Source organism: Muntiacus reevesi, chromosome 8, assembly GCF_963930625.1.
Source record: "Muntiacus reevesi chromosome 8, mMunRee1.1, whole genome shotgun sequence".
NCBI lineage: Eukaryota > Metazoa > Chordata > Mammalia > Artiodactyla > Cervidae > Muntiacus > Muntiacus reevesi.
In genome coordinates, this window is record NC_089256.1 from 96,360,303 (window position 1) to 96,369,678 (window position 9,376).

Consider the following 9,376-nt stretch of genomic DNA (forward strand, 5'->3'; position numbering starts at 1 on the left):
GCATGTTGTGGGCTGCATGGTAATGGAACATGGGCTACTCTCCAAAGTTGGAAGTGAATCTATTCAGATACAAATAGAAATGCCCTTGCAGGGTCAGCATCAAGAGAGCTTGCATTTCTGTGTAGTGTAAATTTCAAAAACAAAAGTGTAGGCTTTTTTTTTTTTTTTTGGCTTTAGGCATTCATTTGACATTTTCTCTGAAAAATTCTTCTTTCTCATTAGCAATTTTTTGATAAAATACAGAGTAAAGCATATGTCATTTGGTTGTTAACATTTTGGGGAAAACAGATCCCACTGAGACTGATAAAAGCTACAAGAGCTTACCCCATAAAATTAACTCATGTATATATACCAACATTTATATACAGTGTCAAGGATTTCACAGAATACCATTACCCTAAGACAAACAATCATCTTAGAAAGTGTAATCAAGATTTTCACTGTGATGTACAGACTAATACTAACAAAGAATATTTTTGTTATTATTATAATAAGCCCAATAAGAATTGGTAAGACTTTTTAAATACAAAGATTCAATAAAACTGTCACTTCTTTTATATGCTAGTTGGAATGGTACCCCCAAATTCCAGATGCTTTAAGTTGGTAGATCTCCAACATCTGAAACTATCTTTCTATAAAAGTATTTATTTTGTCCTGTGGGCTATACATTCAGCAAAAGTCACTGCTTTTACATGAGCCCTTCCATGTTGTTTATAAACATAAAATACCTGCATTAAAGACTAAATGGAAAATCCTAGACCTGTGAGAAGAACAATTACGCAAGTTTGAAAAGACAGGGGGAGAAAATGAGAGTTTTCTTTGTGCATCACATTTATCTACTATTTAAATGAGTACATTGAACTTGGAAAAATCTATTCATAGAAGTCAACAAATGTATATTGAATTAGAAAGAGACATAAACAGAACAGAAGGAGTTTCTGTCCTTTTGACACAATGAGTGAGAGCCAGACGTGAGGAAATGAGCAGTTTCCGCATAGTGTGAGATTAGCCGTGAGGGGGAAGAGCAAGATGATGCAGTGGTAAGTGGTAAACCTGGGCCTGGATCTCCTGCAAGGCCATGTCTGTGTGCTATTTGACTCTAAAGCTTATGTCCAGCATAATGATTGGCCAATAGAAAGACACATAACAGGGATTTTTGTTTTGAAAATTTAATTTGTCATGGAGTTGACGATGGTAGTGGTGGTATGTACATACAATTTATAAAATATCAAAGCTTTTTGAATAATTAATGTATATTGGGTTGACCAAAGAGTTTGTTTGAGTAAAATTGCAGAAAAACCCAAATGAACTTTTTGGCCAATCCAATGTAGTTATTTATCCATTTTTATAAAATGTATTATACAAAGCAAAAGATCAGAAGAGTGTTATGGACTAATATTATGAGCTGAGAGCTGATTGACATTTGAGTCAACATGTCAACATGTTGGATCAGCCTGTTCAGGGAGTGTACTAACAGAATGAAAAAATAAAACAAGAGGCTCAAGGATGTAGCATGAAAGTGAAAGAAAAAATGAAAGTGAACTCGCTCTTCACGACCCCACAGACTGTAGCCTACCATGCTCCTCTGTGCATGGGATTTTCCAGGCAAGAGTACTGGAGTGGGTTGCCATTTCCTTCTCCAAAGGATCTTCCCAACCCTGGGGTTGAACCTGGGTCTCCTGCATTGTAGGCATGACACCAAAGATAAAAGGCACATAAATTCAAGAATGCCCTCAGAGTCATAAAAGCAAAAGCAGGAGGAAATAACATTAAATAAGCCAACAGAAGAGGAAAGCGTTTTGAAATGAAGGAGTTGTGAATCCAGTCAAGTGCCAAGAGAGGTCAAATGGATAAGAATTTCAAAGAATATTTAGGTTTGGAAACCAGAGGGCCATATGTTACCTTGGAGACAGCTATTTCAGAGAAGTAATAGGCCTTTGTCTTATGAAGTAGAAACCAGATTGTGCTTCTCTCGGTAGAGAATGATGGGTAGTAGGTGGCAAGAGGAAGTTGAGAAGGCAGATCAGTTCAGTTCAGTTCAGTCGCTCAGTCGTGTCTGACTCTTGCAACCCCATGGACTAGAGCACACAAGACCTCCCTGTCCATCACCAAATCCCAGAGCTTACTCAAACTCATATTCATTGAGTTGGTGATACCATCCAACCATCTCACCCTCTGTCATCCTTTTCTCCTCCCACCTTCAATCTTTCCCAGCATCAGGGTCTTTTCCAATGAGTCGGGACTTTGCATCAGGTGGCCAAGTATTAGAGTTTCAGCTTCAGCATCAGTACTTCCAATGAATATTCAGGACTGATTTCCTTTAGGATGGACTGGTTGGGTCTCCTTGCAGTTCAAGGGACTCTCAAGAGTCTTCTCCAACACCACAGTTTAAAAGCATCAATTCTTCGGCACTCAGCTTTCTTTATAGTCCAACTCTCACATCCATACATGACTACTGGAAAAGCCAAAGCTTTGACTAGATGGACCTTTGTTGGCAAAGTAATGTCTCTGCTTTTTAATATGCTGTCTAGGTTGGTCATAGCTTTTCTTCCAAGGAGCAAGCATCTTTTAATGTCATGGCTGCAGTCACCATCTGCAGTGATTTTGGAGCCCCAAAAATAAAGTCTGCCCCATATATTTGCCATGAAGTGGTGGGACCAGAGGCTATGATCATAGTTTCCTGAATGTTGACTTTTAAGCCAACTTTTTCACTCTCCTGTTTCACTTTCATTAAGAGGTTCTTTAGTTCTTCGATTTCTGCCATAAGTGTGGTATCATCTGCATATCTAAGGTTATTGATATTTCTCCCGGCTATCTGGATTCCAGATTGTGCTTCTTCCAGCCCAGCATTTCTCATGATGTACTCTGCATATAAGTTAAATAAGCAGGGTGACAATATACAGCTTTGACATACTCCTTTCCCTATTTGGAACCAGTCTGTTGTTCCATGTCCAGTTCTAACTGTTGCTTCTTGACCTGCATACAGGTTTCTGAAGAGGCAGGTCAGGTGGTCTGGTATTCCCATCTCTTGAAGAATTTTCCACAGTTTGTTGTGATGCACACAGTCAAAGACTTTAACATAGTCAATAAAGCAGAAGTAGATTTTTTTTTCTGGAACTCTCTTGCTTGTTTGATGACCCAATGGATGTTGGCAATTTGATCTCTGGTTCCGCTGCCTTTTCTAAATCCAGGGAAGGCAGATAGTGACATATATTTCAGGAAGCTCCTGTCCAAACAAAGGACAAGCCTCTGGCGCTGCAGCTGACACAGACACCAGTCAGAGAAGCGTTGCTGAAGCTCTTCCTTCACGTGACAGGTAGACGCCAGCACGAAGGGCTTCACCAAGACCGAGATCTCCCTGAGAGGAAGGGGATTCAAATAGACATCACAGCTGATTGCTAGACGTGGTTTCCGGGATCACCGTCCCTCCAGGGTTATCTGTCCAGATTACGAGTAAGATGTGCCTGAGGGTAAGAGACGAAGCCCCCAAGCCCTGGAGACCTTTGGCAACTCTGCGTTCAGCGCCATCGTTTCCCTTTTTGTGGCTGTTCTTGCTGAATTTTTGTTTTTTACTTTACTTAGCTATCTGAGAAGCAACTTAAAAGGCCAATGTAACATTTCTCAGATTCTTCCTGGTTTTGAAAAATATAAAACATGAGGGAAAAAATTAAACACAGATGACATAGATGCCCTTACCTCTGTTTCCTCATCTACAAATATTTGTAGTCAAATTCTACTACAATGTTCACATTCCTTCCTTGCCACTGTTTTATTTCTACTTTTATTCTGTGACTTCTCTTGTACACTAATGCAAGCAAATATCAATGAATTAGATCAGCCAAGGAATAAAATTAGATGAAAACATGTGACTCCTTCCTCCTTTTTTTGGCTAAATAGAACAATTTTTAAAACTGAAAACTCTCCAATTTAGCTTTCACCCCTTTGTTTACATTAAACTTGCAGAACATCTCACCTCCTTTCCTCTGACATGCTAAGGAAAGGGACAGACAGGTTTCGGTGAGATCCCCTATGTGCTCCTACTCTGTAATCCCGTTTCAGTTACAAACACAAGAGAACACTGTTTTGGAAATCCTCTCATTTGGGATAACATGAACAGAGCTTGGGGGCACTTGGCTAAATGGAATAAGTCAGACAGAGGAACGCTGTATGGTACCACTGAGATGTGGAATCTGAACACAGGAAAACAGAAAGCATCACGGTGGGTACCAAGGGATGGGGATGGGGGAGGGGGAACTGGGAGATGCTATGTAAGGGCACAGACTTGGAAATAGTGGACAAACAAGTCCTCGAGAGCGAATATACCATACGGTGATTACAGTTAACAGTACCGTGTTACAATCTCAAAGGTGCTTAGAGACTAGATCTTAACTGTCCCCACCACTAAAAAGAAATAATTATGTGACATGAAAGAGGTGTTAGCTAAGGCTATGGTGGTAATCAGATTGCATTATCTTTTCTATACCTTAAACCAACATGAAGTTTTATGCCAATTATATTTCAATTAAAAGACATTTAATAAAGGTAGTTAAATGAGGAAGTAAAACTGAATTCTTTTTTCTCTCACTCTTCCTTCAAGCTATCTTGGTGACAGGGTGACTTAAGGCCTTCTGGGTAACTGGATAGTCAGGGTTCACACCTCCACCTGCCTGGGCAATATTACAGATCATTTCTAGACTCAGCAGAGGCACTGAAAGGCAATATTCATACAATAACTGGATGGGTTATGATTGCTTATTAATTCAGTAAATTCTTCAAAACCATTCTCTTGGTAAATGTAAGAGGATGATCAAAAAGAGAGACACAAAAGAATCCATGAATGCCAGATCTTAAGAAGGAACATGAAAAGAATCTTTAGCCTGGGAGGTCACGGTCTACCATTTCTCACTTTCACCTTCGGAAAGAACTGCTTGTATCTGATCACATGTTTGTTTAATGAAGTGTCTGGCTTTAAATGAGTTAATGAACCTTTGTTTGTGGAACAAAATAGGCAATGCTGGTTTTTATGTGAATAGCAAGCTGATCATTGCTTCATTTCTCCTTAATTGTAATATTGTTTGAAAGCTTTATGCCACTAATAAATCAGAGGTGATTTTGAGAGAATATTAAGAAACTGATTACACAATTTTTAGAATCTCTATACCACTTATTCTTAAGAAAATTTTGAAAGCAGATCCAATCAAAGCTGCTCTGTTTGAAAGGAGAGAAGGAATCCAGTCTCTCTGCTCAGCCTCCCAAGCACCCCTGCAGCCCACACTGCACCCCGCACCCCGCCCCATTTTGCACCTGCTCCCAGCCCCACTCTGCACAGCCTCCCCTGCCCCATTCTGACCCCCCACCTAGCCACACTCTGCACCTTTCATCCTGTCCTTCACGCTCAGAAGCCCCTGAGGCCTGCTTTTGGAACATGAAGTTTCTCAAGACACATTTAGAAATTCATTGATCTAGTCTATCACTTTCACACATCCTTTTCCTCTCCTAACATTGGTTATTTTTTGACTCATAATCACCTTTAACTGTGTAACAATCAAAGAACATGAACCGAACTTTGTAGAAAACATACACTGCACTTGTAAAATAGAAAATTCCTTGCCTTGTCAATTTAAGGTGATTAATTAGATACATTCACTCTCTCTCATAACATCTGATACAAAAGATGATAAGGGTATAAAAATTAATAAAACATCAGTTAAATAGAGGCAGAGTTATCCTGCCCTGCCACAATAGCAGAGCCCAACAGAAGAAGATCGACTCCCCTTCTTGCCTGACAAGAAGCTCAGCCCATGAGAGACAGTCGCACCTCGGCGGATGGAGGGCCCGGCTCCACGGCCGGCCAGCTGCCCTTCCCTCCTGAAAGCGGTCCGCTCCATCCCTGGGGCTTTCCACGTGTCTCACGGTGGTTGTAGACCCCAAATCGCAATTCTCTGCTTACCCTGAATAATTGTTTTGCTGGAAAAATAACTGGTGGCCTGTTTGCTTTAAGTTAACAAGACATACAAATTTTCTTCCTTCCCCTTTTCCTCCTTCAAGTATTCCATTTTTTTTTTTTTTTTTCAAGTGAGCCAAGGACTCTAGTGGTGTCCCAGATGATTTAAAAGCAGAAATCTTTGTTTAAAGTCATGATTTCTGGGGTAGGAATCATTTTGTGTGTGTGTTTCTCCAACCAGGGAAATAAGTATTATAAATAAGGGTCCTAGAAGATGGAATTCGAAGGAATTCTCCCATGTGGAGTTTTGGGACCTGGAGCAGCTTGATGGGACAGTTCCCATCTTCTGAATTCCATCAGTGTGACCTTGGTGATGCAATGAAATTTAAATTCATAGTAGCCTCTTTTTTGCTGGTCAGCAATAATAAATAGATAATAAAAGATACCAGTAATGGAGTCTCTTTAGTCAAGTATAAGGCAGCAATTCATGGTTTTGCAAGTGGTACAGTGTACAATATTGCCAAATCTAACGAAGGCCATACATACTATAGACAAGGCAGAGTCATATACTAATTACAATTTTCCTGACAGATGAGAGTAAAATCCCATGTCTAACAAAATCACAGAAGGGTCTCAAGGTAGGGGGTTCATGACAGATATTTTCCTTTTCCACCTAAAAATCCATTCTCTGTCCACCCCCTCCTTTCCCCACCTTGCTCTCTACTCAGAAAAACGGATTTCTCTGTTCTACAAAATCGAACCCCCATCTTCCTGTTGGATTTAACCCAGAGAGAAGCATGGAGATGGGAAGGTCAAGGGAGACAGGAGTCAGAGCAACCATTTCTCTTTTACACCCCCGTCTGTCAGCCAGCTCCATCTGCCTCTCTCTCTCTGGGCTCCTGTTGTAGGCCACACACTTGTCCCTCTGGGGCTGACTAGGAGACTGACGGGTATTTGTCCTAGGAACACACACCAACAAATTCAGAAATAACAGCTTTGCAAATAAATAAATATTTCTGACCTTGTTCTATTTTGAAGGTGCGTCTGCTTCCTCTTGGTGCTCTGACCACTGGGGGTCACGTCCTCACTCATACACAAGCAGTGCAGTGTTGGCCCTCCTTCACGCTCATGATCCAAATGAGGGTCTCGGGTCCACTGATGTGTGCCTGTGCACTTTCTTCCTAAGAGAAGAAATGAAATAAAGAGACAAGCTGAAAAGAAGAGAAACATTTATGGGGTATAGGGCCCTCCTAAAGTATAAGTGCTTATGTTCATATTCAATTTGGAGAGAAATAAAAATTCTTAGACATTCCTCTCTACTGTGAAAAACACCATTCCAAAATTCAGAACAACAACAAAAAATCTCAATTTGCTATTTATTTAAAATGTTTAGTGATAAATGCCAAGGCATACAAACATTTTAAAATATAAGTTTTATATCCTAACTTCAAACTACTGGTTCCATTATCTTTGTAACAATTTACATTTTTTTTCAAGATGGATATCAGAAGATATACCTACAATAATCTAAAATATTCAAATATCTAAACATACACATATGAAAATATTTATAAGACTATTCTAAAACAAGCTTATGCTTTGGATTGCTGACTTGTCAACTTAAATAGTACCTCCTGAGTCAGCAGTATTGGATTCGCTATTTAACAAACGGCTTCCTTGGTGGCTCAGTGGGAAAGAATTCACCTGCCAAGCAGGAGATGTGGGTTCAATCCCTGGGTCAGGAAGATTCCCTGGAGAAGGAAATGGCAACCCACTCCAGGATTCTTGCCTTGGAAATCCTACGGAGAGAGGAACCTGGCAGGCTACAGTCCATGGGATTGGACACAACTTGGCAACTGAGCATATATGCACACATCTAATAAAACCCCACTTGCTTTCACCAAACACTATATGATAAATACACACAATTTCTTTTATGTTTTCAAGATTTCTAAATTTATCTTCTGTCATTTATCTATAACCATGTCCTCTGTGTTTTATCCAAATGCCGATTATGCAAACTGACCAGTATTAACGTTTAGGGCATACACAGGAAAGAATCAAGCTGTATGGGGAGAAGCAGACAAGTGGCCTCAAGCTGTAAACATGTGCCAAGGGGAACATTCGCAGCGCCAAGGTCCAATCAGTTTTCTTTTCAGAAACTCACTGAATTGCTCAAAACACTGCCACATGATTGTGCTTGTTCATCCATCTTGAACCATACATTCAGTAACATGGAATTTTAAATAAGAATTAAAAAATAATCATACTCTAGTCCATAAAATATCTACAAGCACAGTATTATTTATGCTCAACATTCAGTGGATTTGTTACGTCTAAGAAAATTTGTTAATGAGATTGAAATCATAGCTTTGGGAAGGTTACCTTGGTAACAGTTTGGCCTGGTTTCCATGGTTACAAAGACTACAGCTGAGAGGCTCAAAGAATCACAATTTCCTTTGATTGGTAGATTCTCAAAAATGATGATTTGGAAAGTGACAGGGGATTAAAAAAAAGAAAAAGATTTCCCTCTTGAGAAAAGAGACATTAAGTGTAATAATAGCACAGTGATGGTCAGACACAAGACAGGCCTTTGAAATGTGATGAAACCTCCCTCTGCCTCTTCACAAAAAGGAAAAAAAAAAAATTGGACAGACTATCTCAATTTATAACAGCATGAATCTGCAAACTAAAATGCCTGCTCCTGATTAACTGACCAAAATATGTTAGATTGTTTATGAAGCACTTTTGAAAAATTAGTTTAAAAATTTACTAATTGAGTTAAAAATAGTACAAATACTTTAAATTTCTCTTTATTGTCTTCTGGGTTTGAGTAGGAAAAAATAACATGGTGTAATGGAAGTACAGTGATAAGGGCATTAAGAAATCAGAGTCAGGAATATCTTGGTAGCTAGCTGCATGTACTTAGGCATATCATTTTATTTGCAATTATCAGTACTCACTATCAAAGCTGACACAGAAATTGAATAACTGCCTATGCTACTCATTGGAAAATACTATAACACATGATTTTAGGATCTCTTTCTGTGTCTTGAATCCTTTGATTTTAAACTATCTCCTCCCAATTTGAAAAGCGCGCTGAAGAGATCTGCGGGCAGGCCGGGAGAAACGTGGACAAAAGCTACTGCGTCAGAGCTCAGAAGCAGCAGGGAAATGCCTAAGACTTCATTTAGGTTTTCCCAGCAGGAAGGATGTTTAAAGGAAAGACCAAATGAACAGTCTTCCCCAGAGTTAACTACTTCCAGCTGGAAGGCAAAGCAGTCAAAGACAAAGAACTTAAAGCAGATTCTCTGAGAGGTGTGAGGCCCAGCAAAGCGGACGCGCTGCAGGCCAGGGGTCTCCTAGACCCCCTTACCAGGCAGCTCCCCAGCCCCTCAAATTCTAACCCTCCCGTGCGTAGACTAATCAGTC